Source organism: Mytilus galloprovincialis, chromosome 8 (genome assembly GCF_965363235.1).
Source record: "Mytilus galloprovincialis chromosome 8, xbMytGall1.hap1.1, whole genome shotgun sequence".
Lineage (NCBI taxonomy): Eukaryota > Metazoa > Mollusca > Bivalvia > Mytilida > Mytilidae > Mytilus > Mytilus galloprovincialis.
In genome coordinates, this window is record NC_134845.1 from 9,486,792 (window position 1) to 9,506,965 (window position 20,174).

The window sequence follows — 20,174 nt, forward strand, 5'->3', positions numbered from 1 at the left end:
ACTTCGTGGAAAATGGTAGGCACTCGAAGGGGATTTTGGTATAGAAAAAAAGGAAAATTTTCTTTTAATCATAATAGAAACTGATTATTACATAGTAACGCGTAGATTATCGGATTTATCCACTCTCGATAGTAAATTATAAATATAAAAGTCCTCGCCGAGGCTCGGACTTTAAAATTGATAATTTAACTATCTCGATTGGATAAATCCGATAATCCACTTGTATCAATGTAATAATATATATGTATCTTTTTCTTAACAGATTTGTATCGTGTTCTTCAATAAAGAATGACAGCCTCAAAACAAAGTATTGAGTTAGATGTATAGTTTGTCAGAAGGATAAAGATCAAGGACCATATACATGTGAGTGAATAAATGCAAAACCAATGTAAATTTTTTCCCCATATATTTATAAATTATTATCCTGCAATTGGGTGTCCTACTTTACAGATACAGCCCTAGAGATATCGCTATGCTGTATACTATACAGATATCACTTTAAAGCTACGCCCACTGCCGGACTGAGTATTGTTTGAACCTGCGTGACCTCAGAATGTGTATTGCAGTCGCATTCCAATAACGTATTGTTTGACGTTATGCAAATTAACGATTACTTTTATACGTCTGTTTGTTTTCAAACATTTCTTTAGAGCAATAAGATTACACCAATTTTCTGATAACATACAGCAGTCTTTTCTACGATGACAATTGTCGATTTTAATACTTGAATGTGTATGATGGTGTAGCAAAATCAACTTTGTCAATTTGGGCATGCATGTTTAGTGAATGTCAAGTCTGAAGCGTAAGACAACTCGCACACTTCTGATTCAAATTGGACAATGTTTTGTTGTTTGTTTTTACTGTTGAAATTAGTTGTTATGTTAAAATAGATAATTATTTACCTTGAGCGATGCATTATTGTTGACCATTCGAGATTCTTTTTTTGTAAACCCGTCTTCAGCTGAATTTGTCATTTCAATATTACTACGCGGGCCTGAAGGGATTTCAAATCGATGATAAATGCAAAATATGTGAGTTTTTGTGTCTTTCAAAACACAAACAATATACAGAATTTGAAACAGGAGTAATAGCTCGCTAAAGCTCGCATTACACTTGTTTCTTAGCCTCGTACAAATACAGCTGATTATTTTTAAAAGACACTAAACAGTTATTGTCTATTTAATTGTTGTATTCGATGGTGCATTGTCAGTCTGATTTAATATAACCATCCAAACTATCCAAAGACGCTAGTGGATAGTGGGGACTGGTTTTAATCAGACTGTTGTTATATCTTTATGCTAATATAGATAGATATAGATTCTTACATTGATACCAGCGGATTATCGGATTTATCACATCGAGATAGTTAAATTATCAATTTAAAGTCCGAGCCTGGGCGATGACTTTAAAATTTATAATTAACTATCGAGATTGGATAAATCCGATAATCTACGAGTAACTTTTTGAGAATCTGTTTCTCTAATGATTAAAAAATAAATTGTCTATTTTTGTTGACCAAAAACTACCTTCAAGTAACTTCTACTTTTCACGAAGTTATCAATTTCATTAACACCTGTGAGCATATTTTAATTCATCCAGTAAGCTAAAAAGATTTTGACCCAATGATCTTTTGCGATCACCGGCAACCCGAGTAGTTAATTTTGTTATACAATGGGTTCGGTTCGGAAAGGGATAAATTTCCATAGAATTAGAGAAATTTATATATAAATATTTATTTGAAAGAAAAAAAAAATACATCTTGAATCTTATATTAGATAATTGTACAATTTAAAATTCATTTGTTCAATGCATGATTTACTAAAATAAAGGGGTCCAGTGGAATATTTCAATTTTCAACACAAACTATACTTAAACGTACAATGAAGGTATTGAAATCGACATTATCATCAATGAGAAATTGCTAAAAATGTTCAGGTTTTTAGTTGACTGTCAGGTCTATAACATATTGATAGCGCTTTTATACGCCCGTCAAAAAAATGACGGGACGTATTATGGTTTACAAATGTCCGGTGTCTGAATCCAGTTGTTGAACTCTCGGTTAAATTTTAACCCATGGTTATTTTCTGTTGTTCATCCTGTGGTTAAATTAAACCCGCTATTATATCCTTGGTTAAAGTAGACATATTTAACCCACCTTTAGGGGTTGGGTTAAATATTTAACCAAGGGTTAAAATTTTCAAAACAACTTATTTTCAATATTTTAAATTCTTATGTAAGAAAACCGCCAGAATTTCGGGGAGCAAGTAATCTCACCAACTTAACAGACTCTTCTCTATTATCAGTATATGGGCGTTTTTCAATAAAAGCGTGACTTTCAGACCTAAAAAAAAATGGAAAATCAACTTGTCTAAAATTTTATTTCAAAAGTTATTTTGAATACCTCTACTATAGACCTGTTTGTAAACAAAAAGTGCAATCTTAAATACTCTTTATTATCATAATTTGTGTACTGTTTCGTAGGGGACATTTGTCCACTACAAAACTGCTTCTAAACACACATCTTATTGCAATTTTAAATGTCTTCTATAGACATTCCAGTTTGTTTACTTTATATTCTAGAAAGATCTAATTTTTTTCTGAATTGGAGAACCATTTTTTATCGATAAAGATTAGACAGTACTTCACATATGAAGGTACAACTCATGTTACGTAGTGGACATTTTGATGCGTTTCGTAGTTGACAACTCCGTTTCGTAGTGGACAAAAATTTTCGTAGTTGACATCAACCCTATTCTATGCTAATAAAAACATACTAAAAATTACATGAAACTAACCTTTGTTATTTGTTTTGCACAAATATAGTTGAAAAAAAAGTAAAAAAACTGCATGGTAGTGGTAGTGTCCACTACAAAACGTTTTTCTCCCATACTAGTGTAACGTGTAACCGGGCGGGGACGTTTAGATGTTTTTATCCTCGGGTTCGTACCAGTTTCCTGGGATTTGAAGAGCAATTCAAAAGTTCTAAAGTCAATAAAAAGATTACACTATCACTATCAAATATGAAACAAATACTATTCTACATAAAACGAATTTCAACACCTATCAACTTAACCCGAACTTGTTGAATTAAAACTGTTTAAAACCCTTTCAGTCCAATAATGGTTAAAACCAACTGTTTGAATGTGTAGTTTGAAACCTAAATGTATAGAACTTGTTTGAAACATAAATGTATGAAACTGGTCTGAAACATAAATGTATGGAACGGTTTCGAAACCTAAATGTATGAAACTGGTCTGACGGTTTGGAACTATTGTCTGAAACCTAAATGTTTGGAAATGGTCTGAAACCTAAATGTTTGGAACTAGTCTAAAACCTTAATGTTTAAAACGGGACTATCAAACGGGCTGAACCGAAATGTATCAAACGGGCTGAAACCTGAATAAAACAAATGTATTGAAACTATTCAAACTGTTGTAACTTTCGACGTATAAAACTTTATTAAATAAACATGTCTATAACTGTCTGCACAACAGGGCAGCACTAAGGCATGGTATGTCAGCAAACACTCACTGCAATAGTGAGAGATGTGAGACGCAAAACCTTAGCACCAGCCCTGTTTGGACAATTTGTACCGAACCAACAGTCTCAGCCCCTTTCTATATTCTTTCCGCAGGTTCCAAGCACTTCACTTTACTTATACTAAACCGTATGCCTGCTATTTCACTACTTCCTTTCCAACCTATACGATGTTAACTGTCTGCTGTCTTCGGTACAAATGACGATTTGAACTGAATAGCTACCCACTATTTATACTTCTAACGCGGACCTCGAAGAGAGCACCCTAGTAACAACTGTACAGGTAAAGCGTCTGATAGCAACCAGGGATAAAGGGATGATTTTAGATACAGTTTTCAACGATAAAAAGATGATAAGGGAAACTAATAGAGATATCGGAAAATATATAACTGTAGAACTATTATAACCTTCTTAAACTCCAAATTCGTAACACTACCCACGCCTCCGATTTCATGCGTCCTCGCATGAGTTTTACAATTTTATACTGACTTAATCAAAACACAATCAAAACTGTTCTCGTTAAAACTAGCTGACACCATACCAAGGTTTTACTTTAAACCTCAATGTATCCACTCATTCCGCAGAATATCTCTCCCAGCAACTGTTTGTACACCGAGGGTTATACCATGATAACCAACTAATGGCTTTCCTACAACAATCTGTCGACAAGCGTACGTCAGACCTAGGGTACCTTAGCCTACTCACAGTTCCGGGGTTCCTGTCAGCCTCTTTCGACTAGCATGTTCTTTCTGTTTTGTAAGCTAAGTTTCTATTTTCCAAATACTAGTATCATACTTTTATTTACATTTGTACAAGCAACTGAATACTGAACTTAAATTCAATTTTGACCAGATAAAACCGTTTCAAATATTCTATTTTGAATACCACTTGAAAAGTTGTGTTGCCAAACGCAGGTTTAAAACAATTTTGCCTCACAACAGGCCACTTATGGACCCCTCAATAAGAGTTGTTGTAAAGGGTTCTTTAACGTGCACAATACGTGGTACTCCCTGAACACGGGACCTCGGATTTAACGTCCCTATCCGACGGACGGACAGTCATAGACAATCACAAAATGCTCAACAGGAATGCTCGACAAATCCCACCGCTGCCACCATTTGTAACGTGTAACCGGGCGGGGACGTTTAGATGTTTTTATCCTCGGGTTCGTACCAGTTTCCTGGGATTTGAAGAGCAATTCAAAAGTTCTAAAGTCAATAAAAAGATTACACTATCGCTATCAAATATGAAACAAATACTATTCTACATAAAACGAATTTCAACACCTATCAACTTAACCCGAACTTGTTGAATTAAAACTGTTTAAAACCCTTTCAGTCCAATAATGGTTAAAACCAACTGTTTGAATGTGTAGTTTGAAACCTAAATGTATGGAACTTGTTTGAAACATAAATGTATGAAACTGGTCTGAAACATAAATGTATGGAACGGTTTCGAAACCTAAATGTATGAAACTGGTCTGACGGTTTGGAACTATTGTCTGAAACCTAAATGTTTGGAAATGGTCTGAAACCTAAATGTTTGGAACTAGTCTAAAACCTTAATGTTTGAAACGGGACTATCAAACGGGCTGAACAGAAATGTATCAAACGGGCTGAAACCTGAATAAAACAAATGTATGGAAACTATTCAAACTGTTGTAACTTTCGACGTATAAAACTTTATTAATTAAACATGTCTATAACTGTCTGAACAACAGGGCAGCACTAAGGCATGGTATGTCAGCAAACACTCACTGCAATAGTGAGAGATGTGAGACGCAAAACCTTAGCACCAGCCCTGTTTGGACAATTTGTACCGAACCAACAGTCTCAGCCCTTTCTATATTCTTTCCGCAGGTTCCAAGCACTTCACTTTACTTATACTAAACCGTCTGCCTGCTATTTCACTACTTCCTTTCCAACCTATACGATGTTAACTGTCTGCTGTCTTCGGTACAAATGACGATTTGAACTGAATAGCTACCCACTATTTATACTTCTAACGCGGACCTCGAAGAGAGCACCCTAGTAACAACTGTACAGGTAAAGCGTCTGATAGCAACCAGGGATAAAGGGATGATTTTAGATACAGTTTTCAACGATAAAAAGATGATAAGGGAAACTAATAGAGATATCGGAAAATATATATAACTGTAGAACTATTATAACCTTCTTAAACTCCAAATTCGTAACACTAGTTACTAGGGTAGAACTGTCTTAAACTGTTCTGGGTAGAACTGTCCAAATCAGTTCTAACCGTAGAACTGTCAGCAGAACTGACTAAATCAGTCAGGACTTTAGAACAGTTCTAAATGACGTCACTGCAGTAAAGGCACTTTAGAATTTAGAAGAAAAAAAATCAGTTCCAATTTCTGTACTATATAATATAAGATTTTCTTTATTTTTTTGATAAGTCATGTAGTTAAATAATTTTGCTAAAACGACTCAGTCTGATATATCGAAAATACTGAAATTTGTTTACGATTCAATATTTTGAATAAAAAGAGGACATGCTGGTTCTTTTAATTGATATGAATTTTTGTAATTTATGTGTTTCAACATGTCCAATATTGCTGTCATTTGAATTATACAATCCATTGTGATATGTAACTGTTCCAGACCATATGAGTATTTGGACCGTACGCGTACGGTCCGGACCGTATACGTATACTCGTACGGTCCGACCATACGCGTACGGTCGGACCGTATAAGTATACGCGTATGGTCCAGTACGAGCTGACCATTCATGTTATTGGATCATATGGGTTAGATTTAAACAAACATTTATCACAATCTTTACTTTTAGTTTTACAAGTTGTTATTATTACAATTACTAGTAGATGGATAAAATGAACAAACGAACAATTGATATTAAATATTTGTTTAATTGTATATCTGAATCTTATTTCGGTACTCTCGCCCAAGGTGACACTTGCTTCCACAAGTAACGTTATATTTTTTTACGTTTACATGTTTGCAGTTCATGTATGTTCTTTTGCATTTGCATTTTTTTTGTAAAGTTGCTAAATATTCTAAAACAATTGTCCTTCCACATTATGTTTACCTACGATATCTTCGATTTCAGTGATCATAATTCAATTAATGTATTACTGATTGACATGCTAAATACAATAGATTAACAGAATTAATTAGCGTGAATTTTTGAAATAGTTCAAATATAAAGTTTTTATTTCAGTTACCGTTGAACTTTTTAAAATTAATTTTAGAGTTAAGTTATGTTGATCTGTTATATGCATTTGTATCTAATAAACCTGACCAACTTCCTAATATCAGTCAGACCGTACGCGTACGGTCCGACCGTATGAGTATTTTGAAAAAGTACGCATACGGTCCAGACCGTACGCATACGGTCCAAATACTCATACGGTCTGGAACATAACTATAAGTGATTTACTATGCGGCTATATATATATATTAAGATATCAAAACTACTGAAATTAGTTTACGATTCAAAATTTTGAATAAAAAGAGGACATGCTGGCACTATAAACTGATGCGAGCATACTTTTGTAGTCATTGTTTTCCAATATTACTTTCATTTATATTAAACAATCCATCCTGATATAAAAATAGAAGTGATTTACTTTGCGGCTATTAAGATTTACATTAGGTTCATAATAAAGTGCAAATATGGTCAGTTTTGGTTGATGCGGACAAATAATTTTTTTTATACCAGTCAGTCTGAGGTAAGAAAACTACTGATATTTGTTTATGATGCAATATTTTGAATAAAACGAGGACAGTCACACTCTAAATTGATGCAAACGAAATGAGGTAGCATTGTGTTCCAATGTTTCAATCATTTGTAAATTGTATTATACAATCCATCCTTACATAAAAATATTACAGATTTACTATGAGACTATAAGAGTTACATAAAAAGAGCAAATATGGTCAGTTTTGGTTGATGCGGTCAAATATGGTCAGTTTTGGTTGATGCTGTCAAATATGGTCAGGTTTGATTGATGCAGACAAATAATTTTGTTACATGAGTTAGTCTGAGGTTTGACAACTACTGATATTTGTTTCTGATGCGATATTTTGAATAAAAATGGGAAATGCTGGCACTCTCAATTGATGCGGAAAAAAACTTGTGGTCATTGATTTCCAATATTGCAGTTATTTGTATACTACAGAGCCTTTTGACCTAAAATTATAACTGAATTATTGTGAAGCTATATAGATTTACATAAAAAAAAGAAGCAAATATGGTCAGTTTTGGTTGATGCGGTCAAAAGATTTTATTACACGACTCAGTCTTTAGTATGAAAACTACTGATATTTGTTTACGATTAAATATTTTGAATAAAAAGAGGACATGCTGGCACTATAAATTGATGCATACAAAATTTTGTGGTCATTGTTTTCCAATATTGCTGTAACTTGTATATTACAGTCCCTCTTGACCTAAAATTATAACTGAATTACTGTGCAGCTATATAGATTTGCAGACAAAAAGAGCAAATAATGTCAGTTTAGATTGATGCGGTCAAAAGAGTTTTGTTAAACAGGTCCGTACGAGGTATGAAAACTACTCGTAAACAGATATCACATTTGTTTACGATTCAATACTTTGAATAAAAAGAGGACTTGCTAGTACTTTAAATTGAGTGCAAACAAAATTTTGAAGTGATTGTTTTCCAATAGATTGCTGTCATTTGTACAATACATCCTTGCATAAAAATATAACTGGACTACTGCAGTCTGCGGCTAAATGTATATGAATTTACATGATGAAGAGCAAATATGGTCAGTTTAAGTTTAATTTAAAAACATATCTATTTATAATAGTGGATTGGGAAACAAGTTATTTCATTTGGTTAATGAGGTCAGATAATTTTGTTATGTGAAACGAGCCATCCTGACTCCCGGAAGGACAAATGTAAAACAATTCAATTAATAATGCCCCCCCCCCTAAATAATACTGACTAACGGCCTAATTTATGTACAAAAAATGAACGAAAAACAAATAATTTATGTAACATATCAACAAAAGGAAATCACTGAATTGCATGCTACTGACTTGGAACAGGCACATATAGCAGAATATGGCGGGGTTAAACATGTTCTCTTGATTAAAAATCTGAAATAAAACCGGCAAAGTAGAAAAACTCTATATAATTTTGCCAAAGCCTTTATATATTTAGACAAATGGTTCTTAAAACTTATTTATCAATTCTAGCCGTAGAATTTATAAATCAATTCTAGCCGTAGAATTTGTAATCAATTCTAACCGTAGAACTGTTCTAGATATGCAGGTTGCAGTCTTGTAATTGTCTGCTCCATAGGCTTACATGCAAAACAGCTGATCTTTGAAAATATAAAAATAAAAAATGCTACATAGAAAAAAAAATTCATGTTCATATATATATATTATGTATGTACAAATGTGAAATTATGATTTAATCGAGACAAAAAGTGGGTCATGCCACGAAGAATAAAAAGTTACGTAAACTTATAGTCAAAACATTTTTTTTTCTACTTTCTGTTTGCTGTTTTTACTAGGCCGCACCACTTCCAGTAAACATGATATCCTTCCACTTTCCTGGATTGATATCCCCAAAAATATGCAAGATTTTTTTAAAGGCTATATATGTTTCAATTCAGCATAAACCTATAATCAAACAGAAAAAATTGAGTTCCGAAAAAAATTCCGAAAAAAATGAACTATTTTGTTTCCCTCCATGTTTTGAGTTGTAATACAAGACTGGTACCTAGAAGTAGAACTAGAAGAAGTAGAACTGACCAAAGATTTGGTCAGTTCTAGGTAGAACTGTCTTAACATGTCCTAGGGTAGAACTGTCAGGATCAGTTCTAGGTAGAACTGTCCAAATCAGTTCTAGGTAAAACTGACCAAATCAGTTCTACTAGGTTAGAACTGTTCTAGCTAGAACTGACTTAAAGGTGTCAGGCTAACAGTTCTACGTACTGTCCTAGAACAGTTCTCCTGACAGATTCTGACAAATCTAATGAGAGGTTAGAAGTGATCTCCACTGTACTTTTGAATTATTTAACGTATATTAAGTAAAAATAACATTTATTTCTACATTTTTTTTACGATATTTTAGAGTATGAATATTTGAACAGGTGGTCTAGGGACATGCCGTTTTGGATGTTTTGGACCATTCAGGAATCAATATCTTATCAATCCATCTAAAAAATAGATCGTTTCTTTGCTTAAAATGTTAAATCTTATTCAGTGTACTGACTGCACAAAAAATTACTTGTAAAGATCAAACACATTTTTGTGGCTGGGACAAGAAATCACGTTTTTATTGAAAAACGCCCATATATTCTTTTTGCAACTTTTTTCAGTTTAATCATTTATCTTTAACTTCTTTTTGAGTTCAGGATTGCGTTTTATTTGAGGATTATTTCTATTATTCTATCCGCTGGATAAATTTAGCCGGTACTTTTAGGCTGGTTAAGTTTTTGTCATTGCCAATTGGTTAAACACGGCATTGAGATTGATTTACAATGGGTGTTGCTAAACGGCGGAAACGGAAAACGGAACGGAAATTTTTTATATTAAAAGTTTTATCTATTTTTATATTTCAATATAACAGGCGAACATGCAAGCGAGAAAATTCGTCATAAAAGGTCGATAACTCCTGTAAGAAGTCATTTGACTGTTTTTCCGTGAATGGACATTAGGTAGAGCTCAACATTCTAATAAAATTGAGAATGAAAACGGGGAATATGTCAAAGAGGCAACAACCCGAACAAAGAGCAGACAACATCCGAAGGCCACCAATGGGTCTTCAACGCAGCGAGAAAAATCCCGCACCCGGAGGTGGTATCAGCTGGCCCCTAAATAAATTGTGTACTGGTTCAGTGAAAATGGGCGTCACACTAAACTCCAAAACATATAAATGAGATTAAATTAAAAATATATACAAGATTAACAAGATAAACAAAGGCCAGAGGTTCCTGCCTTTGGACAGGCGTAAAAATGCGGCGGGATTAAACATGTTTTTTGAGATCCCAACTCACCCATTATACCTCTAGCCAATGAAGAATAAAGAAACACATGTGAAGCATACACACAGTAAAACTCCTTTTAAAAGAAGTCCGAATCCGATGTCATGTTTTTCACATCAGGTTTTCGTTATCCATAGCGTTTCTCAATAGACAGCACTTGCATTTAATCCCTATGTTTTAATTTAAGCCATGTCGGCTAACTTGGCTGACAGACAGGTTTATCCAACACATTTTTTAAATTAGATACACCAATGGTAATTGTTGCAAAGTTTAACCAAAACTATCAGGCGACTCCCAAAAGACATATGTTCAATAACATTTGGCCCAGTATAGTTTCAGACTGAGAAATTTTGTAAAAGTTAACAAAGACGAAATCGGACGACGAACGCCAAGTGACGAGAAAAGCTCACTTGCTAGGGCCAGGTCAGATAAAAAAAAAGAACTCTCGCAAAGTATATCACTAAAGACTAAAGCAGGTCTTAGTACCAGCAGAAAACGACCATGACAGAGCAAAAACATTGAATGAACATTTCACTATAATTGTATCAACTAAATATGTACCACTAAATTAACCGTTACATCCAAAAATTATGGAAAGACACAATAACTCAAGTATGGGCGAGAACAAAATTAGAATATGGATATTGAATAAAAAAAGTATGAGGGACAGAAGAAATAGGCCATAGAAGACCTAAAAAATATAAAATGAATTAGCAGCTATCATATTTAATTCACCAATTTTTCAACAATCATCGATACCAGCTTGATACCTGATGAATAGATAACAGGAGACATTTGTGCATTTCCGCAAATTAAGTATCTCAAAGATGTATTCTCTTCAAGATGCTGCAGTATATAGTATAGTCCAACATAATGTGTTACCGTCTAGATTATTACAATATCATCAATGCTTTACGTCTTAGATGCATGATTCTTTTATAAGAGGTTAGTGGCTTTGAAATAGCTGTCAGTTAACTGCGAGTACACTCAGATTTGTACCTAGTGTCATTTTGTTATTGGGATGTACAAGTACCCGGCCACATCCACTTATATTTGTGTCCATCTGAGGAGTTACGCTTTTTTCAACGGATTTTTAAGTAAGTTATTATGTTGTAATTATATACCACTGTCCCAGGTTAGGGGGAGGGTTGGGATTCTGCTAACATGTTTAACCCCGACACATGATTCTGTATGTATGTGCCTGTCCCAAGTCAGACGGAGCCTGTAATTCAGTTCTTGTCGTTTGTTTATGTGTTACATAATTGTTTTTCGTTCGGTTTTTTTTGTACATAGATAAGGCCGTTAGTTTTCTCGTTTGAATTGTTTTAGATTGTCATTTCGGGGCCTTTTATATATAGCTACCTATGCAAAATTGAGAGGAATTGAATTTTCAGAGAAGAATTAAGCAGCATAATATTTGAAGCAGCGTAGACAATTTGATTTTGAAAACCTCATGACATGACTACGCCTAACTTGGTGAGGGCACTGTGTAAATCGTATATATCCATGTAGGCTACTAATTGTTCGCCACTTTTTGCACATCAATTCGTATTTATTGGTTTAAATTCTAGGAGATATAATGCTTTTCCTATGTAGATACCAAACAGCATACTTCAGTATTGCAAGGATTTACTATACAAATCCTTGAGTATTGTAAAAGGGTGAGAAAGGCTTTGTATAGTGAGAGATTTTGTCATTTTTTTCTCTCATAAAAATAAAGTATATACAGGTTTCTATTCTGGTTTCCATATTGGATTTTGTCCATACACCATTGTCCTATTAGGTTTCTTTCATACGTTTTCTGTCTATTATACCAGAAAAGATACAATGAAAATCACCAATGCAGAACAACGCAATAAGAAACACCATAACACTAACCTTGATTCAAGGCAAATAAAAAAGAAAAAAATGATGCAAAGGATTTCCCCAAAAGTTTATTACTTCACAACCTATTTATAGAATAGAGGGCGATTTAATCTTTTTTTATGCCTATAGGGATTTTTTTTTGTGTTGTTGGGTTGCTATCTTATTGACATTGATCAAACATTTTTTTTAAAGAAAAGTCGAACAGACTATCCTGTATCGCACGATCGACGTACACGTGACTTTATCAAATATTTCAAAAATATAGTCTCGATCATCATCTCCTGGTAATTATTTCCCAATACTTTATGCTTTAGAATCTGTTATTTAAATTCATTCCTCTGGGTTTTTTTTCTTGTGAACATGTGTTATACTATATAAAACATTTCTATGTAGATAAAATAACCAAAAAGAAAAGATGTTAATTCTTTCTGTTTCCGTTTTTCGTTTCCGTATTCCGTTTCGCTTTCCGTTTCCGCCGTTTAGCAACACCCATTTACAAGTTGTTTTTTTTCTTCTAAATTCAGATTTTCAAGTTTCAGATAATTTCAATGTTTATAAGTCGTCCACCTAAATATATTTCATGAATGGTATTTTGAACCCCATGAAAATTTGATCTTGGAGTAACCCCCCCCCCCCCCCCCCCCCAACTGTAACCAAATTCTTCTCTTTACTTCAATCGTATGTCGGACACAGTAAACACTCACTTGTGTCAAGTTGTGGTGTTGTTTTTGGTAACTATGATGTCAACAACCCATCATACATATATATTACACCCCAATTCTATTGTTATACTTCACTTATACTTGTTACGAATAACAATGGATTTTGACCACAGGCTGTGACGAGTGGGGTTTCTGGAAACCCTTGCTTCTACATCCCGCAAACAAAGTCCATTGTTATTCGTAACAATAGAAATTGATTATTCTTTAAATAGCATAAACATAAGAAATTACTAATAGTGTTCACATCAAATTGTTTCAAGATATTAGAAAAAAAAGAACCACTTTAGGAAATTCCAATAACGAAAAAAAATTAAACATCTATTTTGAATACAAAAATAATCCTTTAATTACTCCTTTGATAAAAGTAATATCTCTTATCCCAGTCATATGTCTTTATTCTAAAGCATTGATCTTTAAAAAAACAGGGGGGATTCTAACTCTCGGACCCCCCCCCCCCCCCCGATATCCAGTGGCCGATACGGGGAAGGGGTTTCGCGGACCCGATTTAAAAAGATCAATGTATTTGACTGATTGGAACCCCACCCCCTTTCTGTTGAGTTGGGACCTCAGCTGGATTAGCCCCTGCCCCCAAAAGAGAGAGTTACGAAATATTAAATCTGTATCTTTGTATGCTGAGCGTGTCTGTAGTCGGGTTTCTATTGCAGACACACTTATCCCTTTGTAGGTCCGAGTATGAATGTTTATTTATTCTGGAGAAAAAGGGGGCTTTTTTTCTATAGAATCGTAAGATCAAAAATATAGTTATGATTACCTTTTTTAAACTGATACAGGTAAGTACTTTGGGTTATGATATTGCCTTTATTTTTGGTCTTTTCTACCAAATCCAACGCTTGCAAAAAAATGTCGTCCGTCTAACACCCTTCCATATTGACAACTGCATACAAGGAGCATGACGTATTTTTTGTTTGTAATATGAATACACGATACGGTCAACCTTGACCTGCTGATCAATATTAACCCATGGATTTAATAGGAATATGCAAAACAGCCTTGACATTGGTCATTTGGTAAAATATACTCACTTGTCAAAGTTTGAACGAAGATAACCAAAAAAAGGTTACTAGTGGGGTTTCATGTAATAAAAAACTTATAAATCATCATGGTTTGATATTGTCAATAAAATACATGCTATTGGATTTTTTTTTCATTTAATAATCAATGTTAACAATATAAAGTTTTGAATGGGATGTAAATTATTAATTCGTATATTTTAATAAATTTGATTCGTCTAGGGATAGTCACATGTTAAACTATATTTTCGAAGGTAGAGAGAAAACGGCGGATAGCAAAAAGCATATTGACCGGCAAAAAGCATATTGCACGGTTATTTTTAGAATATCTAAAAACCGATATACTTTGTGACGTCATGTAATGAATTTCAGGATATTGTGTAACATTTTGAAACACATATCTGTGATCGATTATTTGACGAAAAAAATCTTCAAATACATAAGGTGTCAAAAAAAAAGTAAATGAAATAACATCTAATATGTTGTTATTGTCAAGGAGACAATGTAATATCTATAAAATTCCAACAAACCTAAATGACGATTTTGATACAAATATGGTCGGAAATTAATAATATAACAAGTATAGCCTTTGTATGAGGTCAATACAGGATATATCGACCCAAAGAAGTATATCGACCTCGGACTTCGTCCTCAGTCAATATACTTCTTTCAGGTCAATATATCCTTGTATCGACCTCATATAAAGGCTATATTTGTATAATACACCTCGGGATACGGCGTGTCTGGATAAGAAACCTCTCCGGCCTCCGGCCGACGGGGTTTCTTATTCAGACAAACCTTTCCCTCGGTGTATAACTATTACAGATATACATGTCAATTTTTAAATCAGTGTCATCTTTATTGACAAGTTGAAAGCAGTGTCCGGCTTCCATGGACGCTGATCTTTAATTAGCACCTTGCGATTATCAGTCCAGAAATTAATAAAAACAATACTTTATCAACATATAGAGGTAGTTGTTCATTACAATTGCACGCATTTAATATACAGGTAGGTACCTGTGATAGATCTAAAGTTGTACATATTATTATGAATCCATAGTTTCAATGTAACTACACGTTGCCATGCGTTCTATCAGGTTCGCGTTACTGTGAGGTATACAATAAGTGTTTCAACTCTGTACCCAGTACCTGCTTTGTTTTAAGGTTAAAATTTAAAACAAATCTATATTTCTAGGTTCTAAAAAACTATGATATTTCACTTTGCCATTGTTGATTTTGACCAACTTATAACACTTATTTTCAATTTAGTACGTGTTTTGATACCAAATACATGTATGTAGATTGTAGTAGCAGATTTAACTACATTGTAATATTAATTTCGCTATTGCTCTTGTATATTAAAACAGATGTACTGACACCTTTGTTTAAACTTATTGCTATAATTTACTTTTAGTTGGATGAAAGGGACCCAATGAATATTTCCCATAATATACTACCGGTAGTATAAGTGAATATAAAAAAGAAGATGAGGTATATAAATCTCCACAAGAGACCAAATGACACATACATTAACAGCTATATGTCACCATACGTTCTTTAACAATGAGTAAAGCCCATACCACATAGTCAGCTATAAAAGGCCCCGAAATATTTTATGTTAAATGAGAAAATTAATGGCGTTGTTGACGCCGACGCCAGAAACAGCATACCTATGTCTCACTTTTTGACTCCGCCAAGGCGAGACAATAAAATATCATGCATCTAAAACTAAATAAATGTGTTTTATCAGACTATCATGTTGGTCATAATTACTTTATGCCGAAAATACAATGAAACTGTTGTATATCACTTATGCATATATGCATAAAAGAACGCTTAAAGAAGGATTCCTGTTGAAAACACATGTATGTAATTGCAGTATGTTATGCATATTCAGGACAAAAACAAAATATGCCTTCAAGAATTGTAAGCACAAATATAAACTGGCTCTTTTGAAAGAGGCTGTGTTGAATGGGACAGAAATCTTGCCTTGCAACAGGCTAACGATCATTCAGACCACAAGGAGATATTTCAATGATTTTTTGCAGATATAACGATATTCGCCTGTCTGAGGCATTGGATTTAAGTTGATACGTATCTATACTTACAGCACAGCATATACATGTAGAAATATTAAAATGAAACTTGCGGAAGGTGAAGAAAAGTTCCCGTTACTTTTGACCGAAAATATTCTTTCAAATATAAAATTGTTCAATTTTTGGTAAGCACGCAATATTAAAGAAACAGGATTTCTTACATAAAAGTGTTTTGTTTTTGCCGATTATCGACTTAGTATATTATTCCGTATTTTCATACTATCGACTTTTTTTGTAGCCAACCACACGATATTGGTTGTTCATGTTTTTTAAGGTCGTATGGTGGCATATAGGTGTCAGACCACAAATTACTCCCTCCAATTTAGAAAGTAGGCCTACTCAGACAAAAAATAGTGCATTTGATGTCATTGTTTACTTAAACTTAACAACAAATTTGCAGAAATGAAACTTTTGGTGAAAGGGAGATATATTTAGACCATTTTGAGCCAAAATTCACTTGTCTATGAGTTTGCATAAAAAAAAAACCCAGGATTAATGCGCTACATATATATATATATAGCACACTTATTTAAGATTTACAGAAAACCGGGAGTTATTTTGGTAGTACCTGTGTTTTCAAGATCAGAAATTTCTTATAAGACTTTAAACATTGGTCGAAAATTGGCATGTTGAAAGGTGATACATGTACAATTCAGGATACATTTGTACCTGGTTTCCTTAAAGTTAAACTTAAGGTAAAATATTTAGAAAGCTGTGAAAATTGCAAAATTTGGTTGAACAGATAGGGATTTTAATTGGTTGTCTGACACCTATAGTATTATAATACTTGTAGATTCACCTACTAACGACAGATGAACCAAGATTCAGACAATTTCAATCGTTAAGGGATTTCAGTCATTAAATGTGCAATTTTTGGCTCGGAGAACTAGAACATTGTGTTCCTGAGAAGAAAACTTGATGAATTATGATTTACAAAGGACCTATATGCAAGTGTATATCTAAAAACAAATAGTTGTATGACCAATCTTTTCTTAATTTAGGAGCAATTGACATGTCAAAGTTTGCAGTTAATAATTAAAAAGTAAAATCACAAAAATACTCAATTCCGATGAAACTCAAAACAGAAAGTCCAAAATCAAATGGCAAAATCAAACGCTCAAACATATCAAACGAATGGATAACAACTGTGATATTCCTGACTTGGCACAGGCATTTTCTTCCTGGTTTTATAGCTAGCTAAACCTAACTTGTGTGACAGTGACATCAAATTCCATTATATTGACAACGATACAATCAGACATAATAGGTAAAATGTCAAATATACAGCAGTCAACAATTTTTTTCTTAATCTGAATCACTAAAATAACAAAATAATATGTAACAAATACGCACAAAATGGCATAAATTTGCCATAGTACAATAACACAATGACGGGATGTATAAGTACAGAGCCACGATAATATGTAACGAAGTAATATGAAAAGGCATATACAGACAAAGCAAACAATGAAAGACAAGCAACAAACAAATTTTACAATAACACACAAACAGGATGTATAAGCACAGATCCACGCCACATGCATACGAGAATATCTCAAACAATAATGACAGGACGAACGAGTACAAATCACAACAAAAACAAACAAATTTTTAACAAAGAAGCACAAAAAAGCATATATCAAGCATAACAACCACACCCATCGCTTTCCCATTTTTAATCTGCAGGTAATATGCCAAATCCACCCATAAACGACTGAAAGTCTTAAAGTACTGGCCCCAAATAAACTTAATGTGACTTTTTTCCTTTTGATAATGGTTATGTCAAGCATAACTTATTACTGTCAATTGTTGACATATCAAGTTCAATAGTTTAAGAAATATCTAGTATAATGTAAAATATCCAAATAAAAAGAATGTACTGTGGACCAATTAATTGTCAAATATTTATATCCCCTGCCTACAAATAGTTGAATATGATACAAAACATGACTAAAGATTGACTAAAGATGACAAATACCACTAATGGACCCCTTTGTCTTCTTAATAAGGGATTTTTTGGTCCATTTAAACCTCTCATTTCCTCAAAACTTCAATTTCTTAGGAATTTTTAGTCTTCAACAGTCGGTTTTGATTCGAGCGACACTGATGAGTCTTTTGTAGACGAAACGCAAATACAAAAAATCTAATCCTGGTATCTATGATGAGTTTATTTCACCTTTTTATTTTACATACAGTGCATGCGTGTAATCTTTAGTAACCAGGTTACATCTCGTTTCCAAAATACTCTATGAACACCCCCATGCTGATGTTTTATAGGAAGATGGGGTATGAGTGCCTATGAGACAACCCTCCATCCAAGTAACAATTTATAAAAGTAAACCATTATAGGTTATTTGTAGATTTTGTAGATGTTTGGGTTAATTAAACCGTTTTACCTGTTTTACTGTATATAATTCAATAGTTATCAAAGGTACAAGGATTATAATTTAATACGCCAGACGCGTGTTTCGTCTACATCAGACTCATCAGTGACGCTCAGATAAAAAAAAGTTATAAAGCCAACCAGAAGTTGAAGAGCATTAAGGAACCAAAATTTTATAAAATGCCAAATAATTTTTTTTTTTAAAGCAAATAAGCAGCTCAAATATTCGACTTATGTCCGGTTTTGAATTTTAAAATGTTCTATATTTATCAATTCATTGGTGATGTATACATAAAGCATGGATCGATAAAATATGTACATAATAGTAACTGTTGGTTTCTGTAACTATTTGTCTTAAAATATGTACATAATAGTAACTGTTGGTTTCTGTAACTATTTGTCTTAAGAAATTTATGGGTTTTGAGGTGTTAGTACTTCGCGTTGTGTTCGTTTAGGTTTTTGCTCTCAATAATTACAAGCAAGTGTATGTTTCAAGAATCATAAGTACAATATACATGGTAACGCAACGTCACATCGTTAGTGGCGACGGCACACATACGAACACATAACGTTCCCGCAATCCTCGACATCCTGGGGGCCACCGAAATGGAAATTACTAAAGAAAAATGATAAAATTTACAGTCACAAAGAGTACAAACAGATTTTACCTTTACTGTCTCTGTAATTTACGATACTTAAAATTACTCCTGAAAACTACTTTAACTAATTAACAATTGTCTTTCAATTTGCCCCTCCGTCATTGAATGTAATTGATACGTAAAAGTCCATTTTTGTTTACTTTAGCGGGAACGAAGTGAATAGTACGTTTTACAATTTTCACTATTTGGTCCTTGTAATTCCAACAGATATAATTTAACAATTGGTCGGTTTGTTATACCAGTATCTTGATGATAGCAGTGCGGATAAATCCATCTTATGCACGAATTAACTCCTTCACGACGACTAACCTCCACATAAGTCTATTGGATTCGTTGTGAACTTGAACGATGTCTCCTACTTCAATAGTTTGAACGTTATTACCAGTTGCACGGTGGAATTCTCGTAAAGATGTCAAATATTCATTCTAATGCAACAACGTTTGTAACGTTCATTTTGATTGGATAACGTCACTTTCTTACATGGCATCAATTGACAATTGATGCTATGGGACGTACGCGCAAGCGCAGACGGCATATGACAGATTTTAAATACATGTTTTAACGTTGTTTTCTGTCAGTTTCATTAGAATGGAGATAACAATATTGTATTTTAAGCTCCGACGGCATCAATTTGTGATTTGATGGTCGCAAATACCCGTTTACTGTCTCCGCTAACGCGTCGCCAGTAAACTTAATTTGCGACCATCAAATCCCCAATTGATGCCGTCGGAGCTTAAAATACAATACAGTTATCTCCTAATTCCTCCAACGTGTACGGAAATGTTCAATTAGTTGATGTTGTTTCTGAAGTTTTTTGTTACAAGACGAATGGTTAGAATAGTGAAAGTTTGAAATATCATCCATTTGATGTGGTAG

General features: G+C 33.7%; 1 protein-coding gene across 1 annotated transcript in view; it reads left to right on the forward strand.

The window, feature by feature from the left end:
• Nucleotides 1-257: 257 nt before the first annotated feature.
• The window catches only part of LOC143085024 (sterile alpha motif domain-containing protein 9-like), a 40,982-nt gene continuing 21,065 nt past the window's right edge, over nt 258-20,174 (forward strand). The window contains exon 1 of the mRNA XM_076261154.1: nt 258-363. The gene's annotated coding sequence lies outside the window, so the exon portion shown is untranslated. The remainder of the gene's footprint in view (nt 364-20,174) is intronic.